Source organism: Zophobas morio, unplaced genomic scaffold (assembly GCF_036711695.1).
Source record: "Zophobas morio isolate AGI-343-1 ecotype UQ-CSIRO unplaced genomic scaffold, CSIRO_AGI_Zmor_V1 ptg000029l, whole genome shotgun sequence".
Classification (NCBI taxonomy): Eukaryota; Metazoa; Arthropoda; class Insecta; order Coleoptera; family Tenebrionidae; genus Zophobas; species Zophobas morio.
In genome coordinates, this window is record NW_026972134.1 from 1,874,590 (window position 1) to 1,885,517 (window position 10,928).

Consider the following 10,928-nt stretch of genomic DNA (forward strand, 5'->3'; position numbering starts at 1 on the left):
CAGAAAAATTTTTCCTTTTATCTGTTAGGACATTTTTATACCTAGGAAAGGAAATTTCAGTTTCATTTTTTAATCTTTTTTTACATTTTCGCCTTGTAATACTTCGCTAATAAATTTAAACTCTAGGTACCCGGTATTTTTTTGTAAAATATGTTGCAGCTTTTTATATGTTAGTTCACTTACTCTCCCCGGGGTATTTCCAATCATTTATAATTTTATACAATTGCTGTTCTACATCCACTGACTTAAAGTAAAATGGGTTTTTTTATATAAGCCAAATTATGTTTGGTATGTTTCTGTTGGAAATAGTGTTGTGTATCAGCGATGTATTTCGACACTGGAGTTAAATTCCATAATAACCTAAAATGTTTCATTTAATTTAAAATTACACAACAAAATTATGAATAGCAATAAACGAACGTTTTCTGTCGTCAAAAATGATTTCAATAATATATTGCGGCTTCAGTCCATGAACCCCATCTTGTCACAACAGGTTCTGAAGGCAATGGACAAGCCGGTAAGGTTTCGTAAAATTTTTTGTATTCAATTCTATAACACCCTGTATATGATGTTACTCATCTAATAAAATAATACAAATAAAATTCAGTATTTTCACTCCTTTCCGTTGCAGTATTTATTCTAATCATCGATTATCCTAGGACGTCCTTAGTTCTTTCTCGTAATAAGTACGTTAGCCAAAATAGAGTAAACTTTGATAAAACGCGTTTAAAATAATGTCTTCACTGGCACACACATTTTTGCCTTTGTATGTATGTTTAGTTTTACTTCTAATAACACCAACAAGTATTTGATCTGAATCTTTCAAACAACTGGAAATCAGCCAGTGTTGTAAATTATCTTAACGATTAATACCAACCCCCCAGTATAGACTTCTAAAATGTTATGTTAAATTTTAAAGCCCAGAAATGATACGTATAACATCATTAATAGGATCAGTGTAGTGCGTAAATTAAAGGTCTATCATCTCGCAACACAGATTTCAGCGTTATAAATGATACTTCGACTATATAAGCAGAACGTTTAATAAGTTTATTACTGTTCTAAATGTACATGTTTATTCGGTACCAAATAGCTCGATGTCTAAACTAAATAACATCAATAACACACTATTATCAGATAATTAAAAACATGTACTAGTTTTAAAAATTTTGCTGTGTAATAACGTTAGACTAATTAAAATTAATCAACGCAGGAATTATATCAATTCTACTAAAATATCTAAAGCTATGTGGAAAATTATTAACATTTAGAGAAAAATGTTAGAGCATAACCCGTCTCGTACAATCGACTGCAATAAATAACAAATATATTTTACTCAAGTATCTTATCGATTTAATTTTATCGGAGCACTGCGTATTGCAATAAGAGCAATTTTATTAACAACGTGAACAATGACAAATCGAATGCTATCTACCTACAAGCTTAATGTTTCATCGACTAAAAAAATTGGTCGTTTATTTTGACAGGACTTCACTCGCCCCTGAAACAAATTCCGCTTCTTTGAAAAATAATAAAATTTATTTTTCCTAACGGCGTGGGGAAAGTGACTAGTTTTCGCACGCTAACCCGTGCGGAAAGTGATACTTTTCCGCACTAGTGCGGGAAGTAAAATGTAAATACATTTCAAAGATTGATTACTTAATTATTACAACTATTTATATTAAATGTAAAAAAACAATTTATATAATTAGTTATTTTTCTCTCTGCTTTCATTTCGATCTTTGTCTTCAGTGGTTTTCATCTCAAACACTCTGCTAACATTTACTGCCTGCTCTTCTGGGTTGTTCAGATCCAACTTCAGCTTCTTTTTATCGGTGAAAGTACAACTGTTATTGTCTCCGAAAGTTTGATTAGCGATGTTTCGTTTGTTGGCCATCGAAACTTCAATGTAGCCTTCCGCAAAGGACGTAGATTTCGATCCCCCATGACGTTTTATCACTGTTATATCACCTCCGAAGGAATAGAATCGCTAGAGGAATCTTTGTTTTCCATCTTCAATTGAACACACAGAACACAACACGATTAGGTATTATTTGACAAATATTTTGCGAAAAACTTGTTTATGTTTAAACAAGTGCATTCGCAATACCTTGACTACTCAACTTTATTATATATATTTATAAATATGACGAAAATCTTAATTGCTGAAAGATCTAAAAAACGCCGTTAGGAAAAACATTCCTCCTAACGCGCACGGGAAGTGCTGAAGGAAAATAACTATTTATGATTTTCGTTTTGTAATAACCTCTATAAAAAAAAATGGTCGAAGGTTGTTTCGACCGAACTTACCTCGCACCTGAAGTACAATGAATCCAGTATTTTCGAAAAACTATAAAAGTCGATGTTGCGAAATTAATTTTTTTATGAGAACCCGTATAAGTGGAAATAAACGTATATATGTAATGTAAAGAAATCTGTTACGCGTTTGTTTTAATGAGTTTTACAAAATTTTGTGTTGTCATGAATTTTGCAACTTGGATTTGTGAAGTATAATACTAATAATTGTATTCCCAAATTTTCTGGAAAATGAGCCGTTCCTGATTTATTCGCTAAAATAAATTAACTCATTAATTTTTTGAGCCATCTGTATAAGCAAATCTAAAAAATATGAATACAATGATAAATCACAAGTCAAACTCATGATATTTTGTACATTTTAGGCAAAATTTATTCGGCAAAATTTTGAGATGATGTCATCAATTTTTTGGTGAGGATAAACACACATTTTGATTAAAAATTTGCAATATACTTACAATAACTTGAAAACGTGTACAAGATTTCAAAGCACTCTCACAGCACAGACTCATCATATTTTGTACATTTGAGATAAGATTTATTCGCAAATTTTGAGGTGGGGATAAGCAACTATATTTTGATTAAAAATTTACCATACTTGTAATAACTTTAAAAGATCTGCAAGATTTCAAAGCTTTTGGTTTTGCCGATTCAACATTAAATTTTCCAGAAACAAAACTTTTCGGGTGAACTCAAGACGGTTGCACAAAGAACACGTGTAGAACTATTTAGTAACTATAGTTATTTTAGACAATTTCAAGCCCATGTACTATGTACAATTTTGAGGTGACGTCATATTATTAGTGAGGACTATTAGACAACGTTTAATTAGCGTTTTACCATGGACATGGTATTCATAATACACACATAAAATTTGACAACAATCGGTCCAATAATTTCGGAGATTATCTGTCTAACAAAGAACATCTCAGACAGACGGACAAACAGATAGACAAACAGACAGACGAAAACGGGAGACCCATTTTTTCGTACGCTAGGGGTTATGAGTCATCGAGAAAATATAAAAGCAACCAGCCCGATAGACTCGTTTACAATACTTCCTTAGCTTGAGCTCGGGGAGTAAAAATTAAATAAAAATTGATTTGACTGTTGTGAATCATTTAATAGCCCCAGCTATTGCTTGTGGCATTAATACTCAAACAAATTTATCTACTGAAAGTATTTACGTTAATCGTAGAGGCAAGTAATTAGTGTATTTTGACATAACTGTATGTGACTTGTAGTTTTCTGCACCATTAAAAGTGCCACGACACGTTAATGACCTGCTGACTGTAGAAACTACTACTCTGCAAATTACCAAATGGAGCGGCTTTATAACATACGAGTTTTTTTTGTTCTCTCTTATTTCTTTGTATTAATATGAATTATATCTAAGGTTATATCTATTAATAAATTATTATTTTCAAGCTTAAGAGGACTACACGTGTGCTAAAAATTGTTATTATTTCCCGAACGTAATGTTTTCTCTCTCATGATCCCTAGAGTCCCTAAGCTGTCTGTCGTCGATTTTTATTAAGCAGATAAGCTCCGAAACTACTTAACTGATTGTTGTCAAATTTAATATGGGCATTTGGAATATCGTGTAAATGGTAAAACGATAACCAAGTATGTTTATTCACCTCACCACTAATGGGATGACGTTTACTCCAAGATTTATGATAGTAAATGTTACTTAAGGTTCTACGACTACACAGCGTAAATTGTAATCGAGTCCATCGGCCAAATCCCCGTATACTTTCTCGACTTTCATGACCCCTAGAGTACGCAAAAATACTTCCCTCGTTTCTGTCCATTTGTCTGTCTGTCTGTCTGCCGTCTGTCTGTTAGACATATAATTTTCGAAACTACTGGACCGATGGTTGTCAAATTTTGAATGTACCTTAGGAATATCATGTCGATGGTAAAACGCTCACTAAAATTTGGCTAATCATCCCCACCTCCAATGGGATGACGTCATCTACAAAATTTACAATAACATAGATTTTTACTTCCCGAACGTAAGCAAAGGAAGTATTGTAATCGAGTCCGTCGGCCGACTCTCTACTTTTACGTTTTCTCGACCTTTCATGACCCCTAGAGGACGAAGAAATAAGTCTCCCGTTTCCGTCTGTCTGTCCGTCTGTCCGTCTATCCGTCTGTCTGCCGTCCCGGACTTTTATTAGACAGATAATCTCCGAAAGTACTTTACCAAATGTTGTGAAATTTTGTACTTACATTAGGAATATCATGTACATGTTAAAACGCAAACCAAAATTTGTTTGGTCCTCCCCACCACTAACCCGATGACGTCACCCAAAATTGTACATAGTAAATGGGTTTTAAACTATGTAAAATAACATAGTCCTACACATATGACTCCGAACTGAGTTTTTACCCGAAACGTAAAGATTTTTGGAAAAAAAAAATCAAAATTTTGAAACAACATTTTGCATTTTAATTATGAATCTGCAAAATCGAATGCTTTGAAATCTTACAGATGGTTTCTAGTTATGATAAACATGATAAATTTTTAATCAAAATATATTTACTTATCCCCTCTCAAAAATTGATGACGTCAGCTCAAAAGTTTGCCGAATAAATCCTATCTAAAGTATACAAAATATGATGAGTCTGTACTTGTAATTTATCACTCCATTCATTTTTTTGGATTTGTATATATAGGGTGACCCAAAAAAAATAATGAACGCACACATTTATTTTATTGATTTAATCAGGCATTACAAAACCGAATGCTTTGAAATCTAAGTGAAAAAAAACATAATAGGCATGCAGTCGTTACGTTTTCAACAGCGAGGGAAGTATTGTCTAAACTCTTTAGACCAATTTTTTATTTTATAACATACGATACTCTTGCACTTGTGAGATATCAATTCACCCTAGACATCCAGAAGTTTGGAAAATAAAATCAAGATTGTATAACATTTTGCAATTTAGCTTTGAAACTGCAAATCGAATGCTCTTGCAACTTGCAACCGTTTTAAAGTTATTCGTTTACTCCCTCCCAAAATATTGATAAAGTCGCCACAAAATTTTATCAAATCGTATCTAAACTGTGCAAAATATGATGAATGCTTGTGATTTATTATTCCATTCACATTTTTTAGAAATGCTTAGAGGTGACTCAAAAGATTAATCAATGTGTCAATTTATTTTGTTTATTAAATCAGGAACTGCAAAACGCGCTGAAATCTTGCAGACATTTTAAAGTTATCGTGGGCGTGGTAAGATTGTAATCAAAATGTATCTGTGTATGCCCTCTAAAAAATTGGGAATACAATACTGTTATTACTAGTATTACACTGCACCTATCCAAAGTGTCCTTTCAGAAATGTTGATAACGTCATCACAAAATTTTGTAAAGGATAAACTCATTTGAAACATACCCGCAGCACGCTTCTTTGCAAATACTTTAACATTACATACATATTGTACGGACAGGGGCGGTAAGGCGAGGTTCAGTCGAAATAATCTACCAGTTTTTTTCATGTTACATTATAATTAATTAACATAATTTTTAAAATCACCATGTTGTTCACGTTTTTCTAAAAAATTTTGTTCAGTAAAAATTATTATATAACATTTTATGAGGTAAAACATTAATATACCGATATTATTTATAAACCAAACGCAAAATTTTCAATTAACGAATATAGTTATATATTTGCACTGGCGGTGAATACAACTTCAACAATATAAGAACCAAAACAGCAATTTTGAAATAACACGCAATTTTACACACATTCATCGCCTGTGATTCTCACACTAATCTTCAAGCAAACAGATTTAATGGATATTACGTGTTTTGAACCCGACGTATTTTATCACCAAATCCATTACAAAAAAACAAGTTCGTTTACCAAACTTGAGAGAAAACTGATTTTCAGGACGCTCACAGAGTAGCCTCATTCACTCCTAATCAACGTTAAAATTTTACACACACGTGTCATTCCGCATATAAAAAAGCTCAACGCAGAAGAAATTCGATAACACAAATTACGATAATATCCTAATCTGAATAATTTGTTATCCGATCAAAGCTTTAGTAATTTCGTAGAACAAGCTTTCATTTAGACTCACACCGCTCGAATTAATTAGTGTAATTAGTTACTGACACAGTGATGAGTAAACGGTCGCGTAATCGATAAAATTCTCTGAAGGGCAGGGTGTCAACTTGCAAAATGAGTGTTTATCCGTTGTTCTCTGATGCTTAGTGTACAGCAACTAAAGAGCTTTATTTCCCTCAAATTTGCATGCAACACAAACTAACCAGACATTAATGACGCATTCTGTCGGATTTCAAGTGATAAGTCTAGTATTATCGGATGGTAATGAAGGGAATACCTATAGTTTAAACGGGGTTTTAGGCAAATGAACGTCACCTTCTAAACTAAAGCTTTAGTCAACATTTATTTGTCCATTATCGCGTGGGTTCTTGCATAATCGTTTTTATGCAAAAAATTAAAATAACAAAGCCTTTTACGAGCCTTATTAGGGATTATTCAAAGAGACGAAAGTTGAATTCAACAATAAAACGAATAAAAACATACACTACGTTTGCAGTTTTCACATAAAATCAGAAATAGGATTAAAATTTGTTCATGATTTTTTTACAAAGAGCAATGGTTTTGTGATCTACTAAACATTTCTGGTAATAATACTAAAACAACTATTAAGATGAACATTTTAAATTCATCTCTAGAACCAGCTTCAAGCACATTCAAATTCGAAGGATCACGAGTCGTCACTATTTTCCACTTACTGAAAATAAACATAGGAATCAGCGAAAATATAGAGAAATTACTGTAAGAATCATGCTACTTTGTCCAATGTGCTGTGTAATACACTTATGCGGTTTAACACGCTTGAATTGCTTACTACATATTTTATTTGACAAGATGCAACCAGTGTTTTGAGGTTTATCGAGTGATAAATTATTTTCTCGACCAATGATTAGTTTTAAATAATAATTAGCTCCCTTTCGATTTAACTGCATTTATCAACTTCACTTATATCCGCTAACGGGTACATAAAGCCGTCCCAGTTTCGATTTGCAATGTCTGTCACAAACTGGCCATCGTGATACTCCTAGTACGGCTCTTTAGCCTTAATAAAAAAAAAATTAAAAACAGCAACACACTGTTATTCAAACGAGCTTCAAATAAATGATAACAAAACATCAAGATAAAATTTGTCCATAATTTGATTCAATTTGATTATATGGGGAAAAGTGTTACAGCTGCGGTGACATGGCGTATCCGCTGTTCCAATTTCCCAGTGATATTATTTTAAGATCCAAATGGTTTGAAGCAATTGGAAGTTTTGGTGGTGATTTAAACAAAAATAAATTCATTAAAATAAGATGTAGTTCCAGACATTACAAAAGTTACAGATTTTTCCGTAAAATATAAAAGGCGTTTTATTTTAAATTCATTGTATCTTACAAAGAGTAATCAAATATTTAGATGATGCGCCCTTTATATCTGTTAGTTTAGCCTTCCCACTTATACAGGGTTTCTATAAATGATTATATGGTCAAAGTAGGTCTTGAATACGTGCTGCCTCTCAGTTTTGGATCTTACTAAATGCCTAAGGAATCACCACAAATACCACATGCATTTTTAATTTCAAAAACGTTCTGTAATCCTTTCGTCAATGCCCATTGTTCAATTTCATGTTGCAACAGGAACTCCTGACTGCTGAGGAAATTTTGTCAAGATGCTTGAGAATACTGCTCAAGTCATCGAGTTTTCCCTTTGTTGAAACTACCAGTTCGAACAAATCTATTGATTACCTACATATCTAATGCGATGTTTCTTGAATTATTAAAACGCGGTATTTTGTTATTATTCTTGCTTACAAGCGGCTACAGAATACACACACTCTTTGTTTACGAAGTTCCATTGCGATAAAAAGACATAACAATGAAAATGGCTTGTTCAACAGAATAAACTATTTTCACAATTTTTGGCTTCCTAGCACAAAAACAAAATTTTCGTACGCAAGCACCAAGATTATTGTTACGAAATAAACCTATACGCCGCCCCGGTACGACGTCTATGGGTTCTAGTATATACGGCGATAATGACTCATCATCGGTGACTACGGTGAAGCGGTGTTCGCATAAAGACAAGTCTGGAGCCGGTTACCGGAAGTCCAGAAAAATCTCGAACCGGCGTTCACTTTAAATAGAGGCCACCGTCGGTAACGAGGATTATTCAGTTAGCAAGTCGAGTCCACGAGAGTATAGTCAATTTGCGCCGGAATTATTTTGTACATATTCTCTGTGCTCTGTGTAGTCAGTCGTGAAAATTTGAGTTATTAAGACACAAATTGTTGAGTTTTACCCACGCCGATTTTATTCACCGTGCGACGTAACACTATTATAAACATAAAGGAGAAACATGAGGACCCGGGGTGGGTTAGTTAGCATCATGCTTGCCCGCTACACTTTGGGTCGTGGGTTCGATTCCCGCCATGGCTCTGGGTGTAACGTGTATGTCCCGTTCCCCTGTAATTGGGCCTCGGTGCCTGTTGGGGGACGTAATTGAATAAAATAAAATAAAATAAAATAAAAATAAAACAATTTAAAATAAATATCTCAAATTCGACATGGCATATGATTTGCCTGTCATTATGAACATATTTACATAGTTATGTGTCTCGAAACTGTATTTTATGTTTGCAACTCTTTACTATTTTAAAATTCCGGATCAATGTGGAAAAAAATTTCCAAAAATTTGTATATTCCCAGAAGTTGTGGAGTAAGTTAATATTTGAAAACAAACATATCTGAAAATTAGCCGCTGTTTTTTTAATGTCGTGTAGTATCAGGAGTTGGGACCAAAATTATTAATTTACAACAGCTAGTTTTAATTAGTATGGGAGTATGAGACTAACATAGCGCCTCTTTGAGATATCCAGTGCTTTTTTAATAATAACCGGCCATGCCGTAATCTCTTATAAAGATTAGATGTATTGAATTAGTTAAAATCAAGAAACGGCATTTACGTAAACGACAACTTTTATAATGGTGTTACGCCAAGTCGTAGGTAATGTGTTTTATATTACGCTACACGCCGGCAACATCTTGTGACATCAGCAGCTGCTTAATACGAATACAATATCGAAATCACGTTTGGGTCAAAATAAACATCAGACATCACAAATGAATTATTGATTTATTAGATCGTATGTTACCCATTGTATCTACTTTTTTTATAACTTTCGAATAATTGTGGTATCGAATTCAAATCAGGCTTCCATTTGACCAAATAAAAACAACATCGTTAACTGAATATCATGCGAGTGACCAAACGTTTCTGTCTACTTATAGTTGTTAACCTAAACACTAACATGTATATTTAACACAGTTTTTTATACCAAATTTACTCCTAAACACGACTATACCGTTTTTGTTTTAAGAAAAAAGTAGAAATTTTGTACTGAAGCAACTTTGCCGACCAGTAGGTACGCTATGTTAGTTGACCCGGAAAACGATCATGTACTGACTCCAACCGTGGAAGCTTCCGAAATTGTTATTATATTGTTACGTTGTTTGGTGATAAAAAATCGCGGTGGGTAAAACTCAACAATTCATTTCTCAATAACTCAAATTTACATAACTGATTACACAGCGATTATGTACAAAATAATTCCGACGCAACTTGGCTGGGCTCTGTCTTAACTGAACTGGCTGAATAATAATCGTTCCCGAAGGTGGCCTCTATTTAAAGCCATACTTCCCTACTAGATGTTTTACGGCCGAGGTCTTTCTGGATTTCCCATCGCGAGTTCTACTTCCAGGCTTTTCTCCGGCCGCCGTCACCGGCAATGAGTCATCATCGCGGTACATACTAGAACCCATAGGCGTCGTACCGAGGCGGCGTATGGGTTTATTTCGTAACAATATTATATATGATATTACTATTACGACACCAACAGAAGTTTCCACTTTAGTCGTTCGGTCTTCAACCCACTCGGTTTTCTTTTTACTTACTGAGCATAAGCTTAGGAATATAGTAAATGAGTCTATCGGGTTACTTGCCACTTTAATATTTTCTCGACGTTTCATGACCCTCAAAGTACGAAACAATGGGTCTAGAGTTTCCATCTATCTGTCTCCCGTCTGTCCGGTTTTTTGTTAGACAGATAATCTCCGAAACTAACAAACCGATTGCTGTCATATACTATATGTATATGCACATTTTCGATAAGATTTATTTGGGCAAAGTTTTGAGATTACGTCATTAATTTTTTGCGGTAGATAAACAAATATATTTTGGTTAAAAATTTACCATACTTACGATAACTTTAAAACGTCAGCAAGATTTCAGAGCATTTGGTTTTGCAGTTTCCAAATTAAAGTGCAAAGTTTTGATTTTTTTCCAAAAATCTGGGTGTCTCGTGTAAAAAAATCAACGCGGAATCATAAATTACACGTATAGGACTATGTTATTTTATACAATTTAAAACCCATATACTATATACAATTTTAAAGTAACTTAATAACATTGTTGGTAAGAATGATTAGACAAAGTTTGGTTAGAGTTTTACCATCTACCATTTACCATATTCATAATACACATATAAAA